Source organism: Helicoverpa zea, chromosome 25, assembly GCF_022581195.2.
Source record: "Helicoverpa zea isolate HzStark_Cry1AcR chromosome 25, ilHelZeax1.1, whole genome shotgun sequence".
Classification (NCBI taxonomy): domain Eukaryota; kingdom Metazoa; phylum Arthropoda; class Insecta; order Lepidoptera; family Noctuidae; genus Helicoverpa; species Helicoverpa zea.
In genome coordinates this window covers 3,307,067-3,319,543 of record NC_061476.1, presented here as the reverse complement: position 1 = coordinate 3,319,543, position 12,477 = coordinate 3,307,067, and positions in this window count along the sequence as shown.

Below are 12,477 nucleotides of genomic sequence, written 5' to 3'. Positions count from 1 at the left end.
TGTCATGTTAAGATTTTTACGAAATGGCTACCATGTTTTTAGCATTAAGGATAATCTGTGATTAAGGCTTTTTTGGGCGTCGGTACCAAAATAAAAATTAAATAAACTTAGCAATAGATCAAGGCATTCATATTAGGAGTACATACTGCAAATTTTTATCTAGATTTAGAATAAAATAAATAACAGAATTCACAAAATCTGTTCAATTCAAAGCTAGCCTTCGACCATCATTTTTGCGGCATTACAAAAAAATAAACATTTTCCCATATAAAAAAAGCTAAGTTTACATCAAAATACAGATTATAATTCCTATTATTTATTTAAGGAAAACGAAAAGATACACAATGTACCTCAAAACATAAATAGTCTTGCAGTGTGCAAAAAGCCTACTGTCGTAACTCGACAATGATTTCATTAGACCGTCGGCGGGTCGCATTACGGCCGATTATGATCTGTCGCAAGTCGCAGCGACCACGTGACTCTAACTTATTAACTGCCAACAATAGTATTAACAGAAGAGAGAATTTCTTTTCGGTTAATAGTGATTAAAACTGTTTTTCAGTTGTTTTATGGTGAAGTTATGATTAACTAGCTTCCGCCCGCGGCTTCGCCAGCATGGTGTGTTGATAAAAAGATATATAATATATGATAAAAAGTAGTCCTTGCGTTAATCCAGGGTATCATCTATCTACATTACAAATTTCAACCAAATTGGTCAAGCTGTTTTTGCGTGAAAGAATAACAAACATACATCCATACATTCTCACAAAGTTTCACATTTATAATAGTAATAGTAGGATAAGCTTAAAAGCTTTCTCAGTTTAAGTTTATACATAAGTTGTCAATAACTTATTTCCGTAAGGTACGTCACGTGAGGAAAAGTTCATTTCGACTCGAGTTTATCGTCAATATAAACGTCAGTTTTAGTAAAACTACTGTTTACTATGACTTTTACATTCAATTATCAAATTAAACAGTTTTTATAAGAAAAAGGGACGTTTTTGTTGGTGAGCTTGGGCTTCAATGTTTTAAAGAGTATTGGTCTACACCACTACTTAAGTTAAATGTAGTCTTCTAGCAATTAAAACAATGTCAAGAGTAAGACTAGTGTTAAGATATATCGGGGGTGTCGTACCTAATCACATGAAATCCTATCACATATGTTCTATGATACTCTATGGCGAATAAAAAAAAAAACCTAATTCATTCAGTGGTTTAGCCAAAGGAGTCATTTTTCGTTTTCATTATTTACAACATCATGTGTAAAACAGAGTTAAAGTTAGGAGTATCAAATGTTTTGACCAGTTTACAGCTGTCACTTTTCAAGAGAGAAATTCAGTCGTATGTAATGACTGACTCTTATTTATGGTGCTCTAATTCTCGCACATTGTAATTTTATTTACTTTGTTGGAAAACAATTTTTTTTACGTATTTTTTAATTTTTGCTAATCTACGTATATTTACCAGTATATTAACGTATTTAATTTAATGTGATTAGGTACGACACACTCTGTATACTTCACTCGATATTTTTGAGCTAAAAATAAGTGCCAAACTATGGCAAGTTATTTTTTTTCTTAAGCTTTTTTATTCAGTTTAGTCGGATGTCATAGTTTATTGAGATAAAACGGGATATTCAGCATCAAGGAGGCGGACACAAATAGTTACTTTCTGACACAAATGCTATTATTTCAGTATTTATATCTAGTTATATCTTATAAAAAAGTAGGCTGTTTGAAGCAGCTGCCTGTGCTTCAAACAAGGGTAATAAAGTTGCCAAGTGAAAATGTTTTAGATAGTGCTGACATGCCTGACAACCCTATTACCTCATTTAGCAAAGAGCATTTTTATCAACGTAACAATTTCACAAGTCCACACAGGTGTTTATTTTACGACATCTCGACAACGCATATTTATTGCATTTAATATTTACAAACCAATCGCTTAAATTAACTACCGGACAAACGTTACAGCACAATATTTAATTTTAAATGCACATGCATATTTAATTAGTGTGCTTAAAAAATAACGTCTTTGACAGCTCCATAACTTTTAGCGCTCTCGATTCGCGCGAAATCGTCAGCCTTCATATTTATGGTAAGATATTCGTGAGGCAACGACACGCAACCATTCTGCCACCGTCCCACCGATCAATGAGTGAATTTTGACTGAATAATTGCTCGCCACGCAAAACCAGTCTTGGCCCATCATTCGTTATTTAAAATGGGCATTATTCAATGGCGCACGTGAATTTCTTTCGTTTTATGGTTTATATATGGCCAGTTTTGTTTTATTTAATGATTTTTTGATTAGTTTAATGGTGCGTGTTGTGTGAAAAGAATTATTGATCGATCACTTTTGTTTGAGTATTTGATATTGCGTATGTTAGTTTGAGATACATCACTTATTTTTTCACATCGTAGGTAGATGAGTTTACTTTATGGAACGGTCGCATTTCATGATACCCCGATTCAGATATTTCATGAAATAATCGAGCGTTTCTTGGAGTGGGTAGTTGAAAAGTAGAAGCGTAGTAGACAATTAGACATACTCTTTATTCTTTTTCCATCTACAATAATGGCGGTTAAGCTAGGTTTCATGAATGCTCAGCGTTATTACAAGTCTAACTTTAGGAACTTTTCAACAAATCTCAAGTCAATATACAGCTCGCTACTAGTTATTTTTTAAAACCATACTGTTACAGTAATACTGTTCACTACTGTACAGTTAACGAAATATAAACATGAAAATGTATGTTCCATTATCAGCTGAACACCGTGTGAACGAATCAGTATTGCAGCTCAATAATTCCAACCGATTACCGTGATTGCTATTCAAGATCAGAACGAGTTGCCATGACTGATCTGATTTCATGCTTCGCAGTCTGACGCTACGCTTGTTTGGTGACAAACAACTTCATTATTTACTGTAAAAAAAAAAACGATAACAAAGAAAAAAAATATCTATGATAGTAAATCTTGAATTTTTCTCAACCCAGAAATGTAACTTCAGTTCTGATGTAGTGACGTACAGCGCCATCTAGTTTCGATTTCCAAAACTAAATTTCATTGACCAGCGCCATCTATCCGATCGCCTTCAGCTTTACAAGTTTACCGTTATGATAACTAGATGGCGCTTCACAAAGTATGGGATGCGCCTAGTAGTGCCATCTAGTGTTTGATCATTGTACCAATGAGTACGAAACAAAAGACAGCGCCAAGATTTTCAAAAGACTATAATTAAACTAAGCTCGTAGTCTAGATGTCACTGTAACCGAAAAATGGTAAACTGTTCGTGACTTCGCTCATTAAAACTAGATCATATCGTGTTATGATGTCCCGATAAAGTTCGTGACTGGTCTTCTTAGATTACGCAAATGTCTGTCAGTGCAGAGCATTCATGAGATTCATCATTATTCGTAAACTTTTGATCATTGATGTAATGATGGTAACAAAAGTTGAAAAGGTATTTTGTTTCGTTTCTGTAGATTACATTTATAAAGGTACTTTCATTTGTTGCATTCTTGCTGTTCCATGCAGTCCCGTGTTTCGAGGAAACTTCTTCCCCTACCCAGATAAATACATATAGGTAGCGTAGCTTCCTAAAAGTCAGCAATTATTCAAATCCATTCAGTAGTTCCGGAGGCAATTCGATTCAAACAAACAAATAACCAAATCTTTAATTAAGTACAAGCAGTTTTCCCGTGGATTATACTGCCCGTACCGGGATAAAATAATAGCCTATGTTACTCCCAGATATGTAGTTTTCTAATGGCGAAAGAATTTTTCGAATCGGTTCAGTAGTTCCTTCCGGAGCTTATTGTTATCTAATAAAATCTTTGCTGTTTTAATATTATGTGTACAGTATTCGAAATGGTAAAATTGTTTAATGTATATGCAATAGGTATGCATAGAAATAAAGTCGCAATATCCTCGAATGTATTTGTTTACGAAGCTGTTTTATTATATTTATATAATACATATTAAGTGAAAAGTCGTGGCCTAATAGGTAAAGATTTCAGGGGGTTCGATCCCAGGTCAGGCAAGTACCAATGCAAATTTTCTAAGTTTGTATGTCCTTTCTAAGTATATCTTAGACACCAATTACAGTGATGTCCCACCAATGAAACCAATGGATTCAGTAACTATTCACAGTAATAAGTAATAAGACAGTGGACAATGTTAACAAAACAGATGTACCGAAAAGAGAACAAAATGAGAATTATATCTTTTCGCAAATAAGTAACATATATGTCTTTTTACATTTATATGTCTACATTATTTACAAATCAAACTAAAACCACCACATTATATCCTAGCCGTATTTCTTCGAACTGCGCCATCAATCTTATAGATATTTCCGTCCACTTACCGTCGCAGGCGCAGTTACATCTAGAACGGTACGGGAACCGAACCCGGAACTTTATGGCCGGACGGAAAATTGTGAACATGTTTTCTGATCGAGATTTCTGTGTAGGTAAGGCAGTTGCATACACACATATGTATGTACCTACATTCATATAAATATAAAAGCTTCTAAAATGTCAGTAGCCGATAGTTTGTTTGGACTCATAAATCACCATAAATATGAATGGTAGTAGGTACGCATATTTCAAAGGAAAGGTATTTAGCTTATCAGACCGACTGAAAACTTTGATTGACATAACATGAAAACGGCTCGACCGATTTGGATGAAAATTAGAGGGGAGGTAACTTAGATCCGGGGGAAAGTTTTTTAAATTCAAGTTCTTTATTTGTTACTAAAGGGCTTATTACACTTGACTGAATTCAGTCGTCTAAATGATCCAGTCACTAAATTCAGTCAAATGTAATCGCGTTTAGGAAGGTAGGTTTCTAAGTAAATCATTTAGAAACCTAATTAGACGACTGAATTTAGTCAAGTGTAACAAGCCCTTAAGATATTTGTCGCTGTCTGCACGTAAGGGTTGAGGAAACTAGGTTGTACATATTATCATTAGGTCCACATTCGTTTAACACTACTGGCTATAAGCAGTTCCCTTCGCGTTCCGAGGAAACTACTTCCCAAACCCGGATAACGTAGTTTTCTTTGATCAAAATCATATCAGTAGATATGAACCGGCGCGCCGGGGCTGCGGAATTGTTCGAAAACGTTACCGCGGCTCTGGTACATAAAAGGCCTACGATGGAACACGACGGAATTGAGTCAGTAAGAGTCTGACACTTCCTCACAGCTGCTAACCCACAGCTGGAGGAGGCGAAAGACCGAAGTGCGGCTACAGCCAGACCTGGCCGCCTAAAGCTGGGTGTAGTCGTCTGCATACGGCTAAACTTAATTGTAGGTATCCTCTTTTCTTCGGTTAGAGCTAGGCGTAAGCCTTCATCATAGTGGCTAGAATTAGCTGCAGCCACATAGTCGTGGCTAGAGTTAGGTCTATCTACAAACATAAAACTAAGTTCAGCCGCATTTGGCTGGCTACACCTAACTTTAACCGACTAGAACTAGGGCCGCACTTCTTGCTTTAGCCAATCTGTGCTTATTCATAACATAATGTAGGTAATATCGTATATCGTCACCTTCATTAACGTACCTTGTAAAGTTCATTAGCTTTTTGCTTTTGCTAACTTTTTGTTAATTTATTATAGGCTTCTAGATTAACTGCTTTAAACTGGGAAATATTAACTGTTTTCTTTTCTGCCGTATGAGCGTTCAGCATCGGTGTTGTTACTGTGTTCAAGAGGTCAGATAGGCAGTCGCTTCAAGTTGACGACCTCGATGGCGCAATGGTCATCATGCCGGACTGCCAAACCTGAGGTCCCGGGTTCGATTCCTGGTTCGGTCGACAGTTGTGTGACGAGCATGCTTGATGGCCGTGGTCTGGGTGTTACAATATTTATTTATAGACTAGCTTCTGCCCGCGACTTCGTACGCGGATCCTGTCCCTTATGCCAGCGACTACGGGGTCACCAAAATCAATGATCTGAATCGTCTGATATTGAATTTTAAGGGCCCGTTGACTTGAAAACAACGGAATACGCATTAGAAACGTTCCATATATTTAATTTTTGTACTTCAACGGCAAAAGCACAGCAGACTAAACAAAACGCTGAGAACTGAACCGCAATAGACGCGACCATAGGGATAATAGTAGTGATTCTAATTAGTCCGCATTTAAGTTGTATGTGGCAAAAATATTACACGTATTATTACGTAAAAAAACATTAAATAGATGACAAAGTCGTGGTGACTTAGTGGAAGTCGTGGTGGTTTAGTGGCTAGAGAACCAATCTCTCAAGTATGAGCGTGCGTCTTTGATTCCAGGTCTGGCAAGTACCTGCCAATGCAACTTTTCTAAGTTCGTATGTAGGTACTTTCTACGTATATTTTGGATACCAATGACCGTTATTTGGAAGGCATGTTAAACTGTAGGTTCCGGCTGTCAGACCAGTAAGTCTGACCAGTTTTACCAAGGGGTGTTGGGTTGAGCGGGTAACCGGGTTGTGGAGGTCAGATAGGCAGTCGCTCCTTGTAAAACACTGGTACTCAGTTGCATCGTGACTGGAAGTCGACTCTAACATAATTGGGACAAAGGCTCTTGAGATAATAACGACAATAATAATGAGATATAGGCACTGCAGGACATCTGAGGCTGATGACGGGGAGTAGCGACCCCGCGGGGCTATATATACTGAGTTCTCCAGGGAGAGTATACTGTCCCCCATCTCCGGCCGGTCGGAGTGAACTGTACGGATGGCCTATTTGTGTTAAGGTTCGAGAGTAAATGACACGACAATTGATGAGTAAATACTGACTTTTATTAGATGATTACATGGTTTTATATATTCTCCCTCACATCTCCCCCATATTATAAAAATAAAATAAAAAATATATTTTATTTTATTACTAAAATACACAATATTATGACCTTAATTTATTGAGTACAATTTATATAAGTATTAAACGATGTGTACTCCTCTCGTACATAACATTAGAATATAAACACAAGTTAATATATAAGTAATTAGACATACGATTAACACATACATTGCAGTACATTTCAAGCTCGAACCTACAATCTCGCGACTGCGATCCGTCTCCGCTTACCACTGAGTCTACGGATTAACCTAAGCAATTTGATACTGTAGGTATGCGTCACAACACATTTATCAATACAGTCTAAAAATAGATATTAAACATTAAGTAGTTCTAAACATAAAACAATCTGGTTCTGTTTTTGTGTACGATGTCTGTTTTACCTTTTATTTCCACTTCTACATTGGGTGACAAATCTCTAATTACAGTATATGGTCCAGAGTACAGTTGTTTAAGTTTATTGCCAGTTTCGTTTTTAATTAAGATTTTGTCATTAGGCTTATAGCGTACAGGGTTAACATACCTGTCATATCTACTTTTTCGGTCTACTTTACTAGTAACTAAATTTTTTCGCGCTTCGGTTTGAGAAACCTGAAGCCGGTATTTTAGTTCCAGTGGGTAGCTATCGTAATTGTAAAGAGGTTCTACACGTTTTAACAAATTATTTGGCAAATTACACCTTTTACCATAAACAAGTTCGAAGGGTGTGAATTTTGTTGAAGTGTGAACTGTCGTATTATAAGCAAAGCACCAGAACGGATTTTGAATTGGATTCGCAAATAGGCGCCGAGGCTTTTGTGGGTATTTTCTAGCGCTCCGATGCTTTGGTGATGATACGCAGTTGAATTTAATTTTTTAATATTAAGTAATTTGCAAACCTGTACAATGGTTTCAGACATAAATTCTGCACCTCTGTCGGTAGCTATTTCCCGTGGTACGCCATGCTGTAATATAAAATTATTCACAAAGGTACGAGCTACTTCAGCCGATGTTTTAGTGATTAGGGGATAGGCACATACATACTTTGATAGCTCACACTGTAATGTAAGGATGTAAGTATAATCATAACTGTCTTTATCTAGTGGTCCTACTATATCTAAAAAGATTTTATCAAAGGCCGAATGAGCTGTTGACGTAATTGTCATAGGCTCTTTCACCTGAAACGTATACTTATGCTTTTGACATTGGGGGCATTTTTTAACAAAATTTTGAACGTCAGTTTCTAAGCCAGGCCAAAAATAATATTTTTTAATGTTAGTTAACATTCTTCTCATGCCCGCGTGGCCACTCGTGGGCAAAAGATGAAAGTCATTTAGTATCACTTTCCTATCATCCTTGCTTTCTATTCTTTCGACGTCTTGTAAGATACATAATCTAGGCCCTTTCCAGTTATTACACTTTTTTATTTCACTTGTTAGTTTTTCTACAAATACGTAGTTATTTTGATTTTTAATAAAATATCATCATCATCATCATCTCAGCCATAGGACGTCCACTGCTGAACATAGGCCTCCCCCTTTGATCTCCACAGATACCTGTTGGAAGCGACCTGCATCCAGCGTCTTCCGGCGACCTTTATAAGGTCGTCTGTCCACCTCGTTGGTGGACGTCCTACGCTGCGCTTGCTCCTAATAAAATATACTTCAACAATATTAACTTTTTCACAAAAATCGCTCAGGTCTCTCGCAAATTCGGCTCGCGTAATTTGTGATTGAGACGCTGGATTTATAAATATTGTCTTCTGTTGCGCAACATAGAATAATAAATTACTTTCAAATGTTATTAAATGATCACTTCGAAGTTTATTTAAATTACTAATGTCAGTAAATCGTAGCTCTACTGCGTCTTTCGGCCTGATATGGGTTTCCACAACTCTTGGTTGATCAGGCCAATCGTTGGTGGGTACCATATCATCCGAAGGAGCAGCGCCTAGCTGTCTCTTTTGAGCGCGCGTCATGACCATGGCATGCAAGCATTCATTCATTTCTTTCAGTTCCTTTGAAGTCACTTTTATTCTGGACAATGCATCTGCAGCTGCATTCTCCTTTCCTTTCACATATTCGATTACGTAATCATATTCTTCTAAAATAAGTCTAAAGAACAGTCTGCTAGAGGGATCTTTTAAATTAAATAAGTACACTAGGGGTTTATGATCAGTACGAATTATAAATGTCCGACCGTATAGGTAGGGTCTGAAGTATTTTACGGCCCAAACCACAGCTAGGAGCTCTTTTTCTATTGTGGGATAGTTCATTTCCGCTTTATTGAGACTTCTACTAGCATATGCTACAGGCCGGCCATCTGAATTACATAAAACAGCACCAATTGCATACCCAGAAGCGTCAGTTTGCACAATGAATTTATTCTGTTCCGAAAAATCTGGGTACTGTAGAATTGGTGGTGACATAATACTTTGTTTAATACTTTCAAATGATTTTTGGCAATTTTCGTCCCAAACAAATTTTGAATTTTTCCTACATAAACAATTTAAATAGTATGTTTTGTTTGCAAAATCTGCTATGAACTTTCTGTAATAGTTCGCGAAGGCAACAAAACGCTTAACGTCATCCGTACTTTTGGGAACTGGGTAATTTTCTATAACCTTAATTTTGTCTGGGTCGGGCAATATACCATTGCCTGACACCACATGGCCCAAATATAGAATTTCCTTCTTCAGGAAATCGCATTTTGAAGGATTTAACTTTAGATTTGCGCTGCGCAATTTTTCAAATATTTGCATTAAATTTTTATTGTGATCTGAAAGGCTGCGCCCCATACATATTAAATCGTCAAGGTACACTAGGCACTTGTCATATGATAACCCGGCCATTGCTATCGTCATCATACGCGAAAATGAACTCGGGCTGGTCTTGAGCCCCATAGGCATCCTAGTCATCTGGTATTGACCGTCCGCACAAAATGATGTATATTTTCTACAGCTTTTCTCAAGTCCTACATTAAAAAAACCTTGGTTCAAATCTAAATGTGTGTAGTAAATGCATCCAGACAGGGAATCTAATATGTCAGAAATGTTGGGCAGAGGGAATTTATCGTCCGATATGCAGTTATTAAGTTTACGGTAGTCTATGACTAACCGCCATTTCTTTTCTCCGTTAGAGTCAGATTTTTTCGGCACTAAAACAACTGGGCTAGACCATTCACTAGAACAAGGTTCAATAATTCCTTGCTCCAGTAAATTATCCACCTGTTTCTTTAATTCAGCTTTCTGAGCATGCGGCAATCTGTAGGGCTTGACATATACGGGGGCTACATTCGGTTTCAAAGTTATTGTGTGTTCATATAAACTCGTAGTACCTAACTTATCACCCGGAAGAAAAAATATGTCCGAATATTTCGCGCAAATGGATTCGATTGATAATTGTTCTTCCTTATTTAAATGTTTAAGCGATAATAAAGAAAATACTTTCTTAACACGATCAGCGTTATGAGTGGTTTCATGAAACGAACATATATCATATTCACTCGCTTTATAAAGAGTGGGTTGTATAGAATTTAAAACTAAGTCAGACTCGGACGTATTTAAAACGCGAATGGGTATTAATCCATTTGTGGGCTTAACTAGACTACTGGCAATAAAGACCCCTTCTTGCAGTTCTGTTGCATTGACTAAACATTCATCAGTCTCAGATACCGGAATAAAGTGAATCGACTCTGATCTCGCCGGTATAGTTATATTATTATTCGTCATCACCAAAGGTAAAGATATCTTTAAATTGTTATTCCATAGTAACAAAGTCCGGTTGCCAAAATTTAACACCGATTTATACTTACTTAAAAAGTCCTGTACTGGGATTCTATAAAACTCGATCAACAACTCGCATTTCACTTCGATTCGTAATGTCATTTCATACTTTAGGGGAGGTAGGGGAGGGATGGGCACTTTTTCACAATTTATTGCATAAAAAATCAGATTTTACAGATCATTATCAACTTTTATTGCCATTTCTTATATTCGGCTAGATATAATGAAAGAGCTTTCCTAAAAATTACAATCAGTTTCAACATTACGAGATATTTAAACGGTTTTATTTAGCTCACCCCGTTTGTTTTATTATTTATTCTTGGATCAAATTTTGTAATTCAAATTTCACCCTCTTCCTGTCAACCGATTGGTCTGAAATTTTGTATACACCTTTAATTAAATCCAATATGGCCGCCGGCACAAAATGGCACAGCCCCCTCAATATGGGTATCAAATGAAAGGGCTACACAAGTAGAATACTGTCAGCAACCCCAGCGGGGCGCAACAGGGCCAAGGCCTGCCTGCACGTCGATTCTATAAAATTCGAACAACAACTCGCATTTCACTTCGCTATTCACTCTCACTTCGCATTCGATTCAGAACGACCTTGATTTTGCATTCTGTAAACATCACCTAATCACTTGCGAAGTGAAGTGAGCTCGACATCGACCAATGCTGTGCTAGTGACTTCCCCACTCGACAAAATGTCAACCGAGATTAATCAGTTTTTAATTTTATCAGTTTTGACACAGAATTTTAGCTAAATATGATATATTTTTTTACTACGGCCGGATTGTTCAGAGCTTCCACTACTTCATTTGTGCAACGAGATGCAGACGGTTGCGATAAATAAGTTCTGATGCCCTCTTTAATAACCTTCTGGTAACTGCCACTAGCCAAGAATGATAAAGTACATAGTATCTGTGAAACAATAAATCAATAAAAAATGTAATACCTACTTTATCTGGATTTAGTGAAAACAAAATTGAGACCAATTTGGTTATTTTCATGCTTAAGAGAATACCAATATTATAACTGAAGTACAGAGGCTTTTGAAAACATATCAGCTGGCGGGGAAACCACATAAAGGGAATACTCCTTATTAAGAACTAAGTGTTTTTCTTATTATTGTGTGCTTGATTACAATTTTTCAACTATAAACTGTGTCAATACTTACTTTTACACGAGTTGTAAGTCCTTTGCCTCGACGTTTTGTGGGCTTTATCAGGGGCAGTAAATCAGACTCCAGTTGGTCAATTAGCTCCTTTGACAATCTATATATGCTCACATAGTCATCATCGCGAGTTAATAAAGGTAAACTACGAATTCTAGCAGATTGTTGACGCTTTTCTAAATTATCTAAAGCATGAGCTTCTTCTAATAAAGATTTAAGCAAAAACATTCTAGCCATCGTTAAATGTAGGCACTTAATCACTTTAAAACACTTAGAACTTTATTTAAACACTATTTTAAATATAATAGTCTCTAGATCAAGTTGGCAACGGTACCTGAAACAAGATTCTATAAAGGATTTTTCGCGCAGATTTATAACCTCACAAATTTTCACTGACGAAGAAAAGCCTCCCTACCATAGAGAGCATTGGACACTTTTGACTTAGTTTATGAAAAAAAAATCGGTAAAAAAACTTTTAAGTTAAACGGTTTTATCTTATGTGCACTGAAAACTAGAAAATAAAAAATAGTTACTTACCTGTCAACCTACGTAGGTGGTCCCGGTCATATTAGACTAAAATAAAAACGTGGGGCCCATTAACTATTGCTGTAGTACTCTCTTCTAAAGGTATAATAGGTGTGGATTGCATCGACTTACTATAATTGTAACTGGAGATTTTGACAATCAA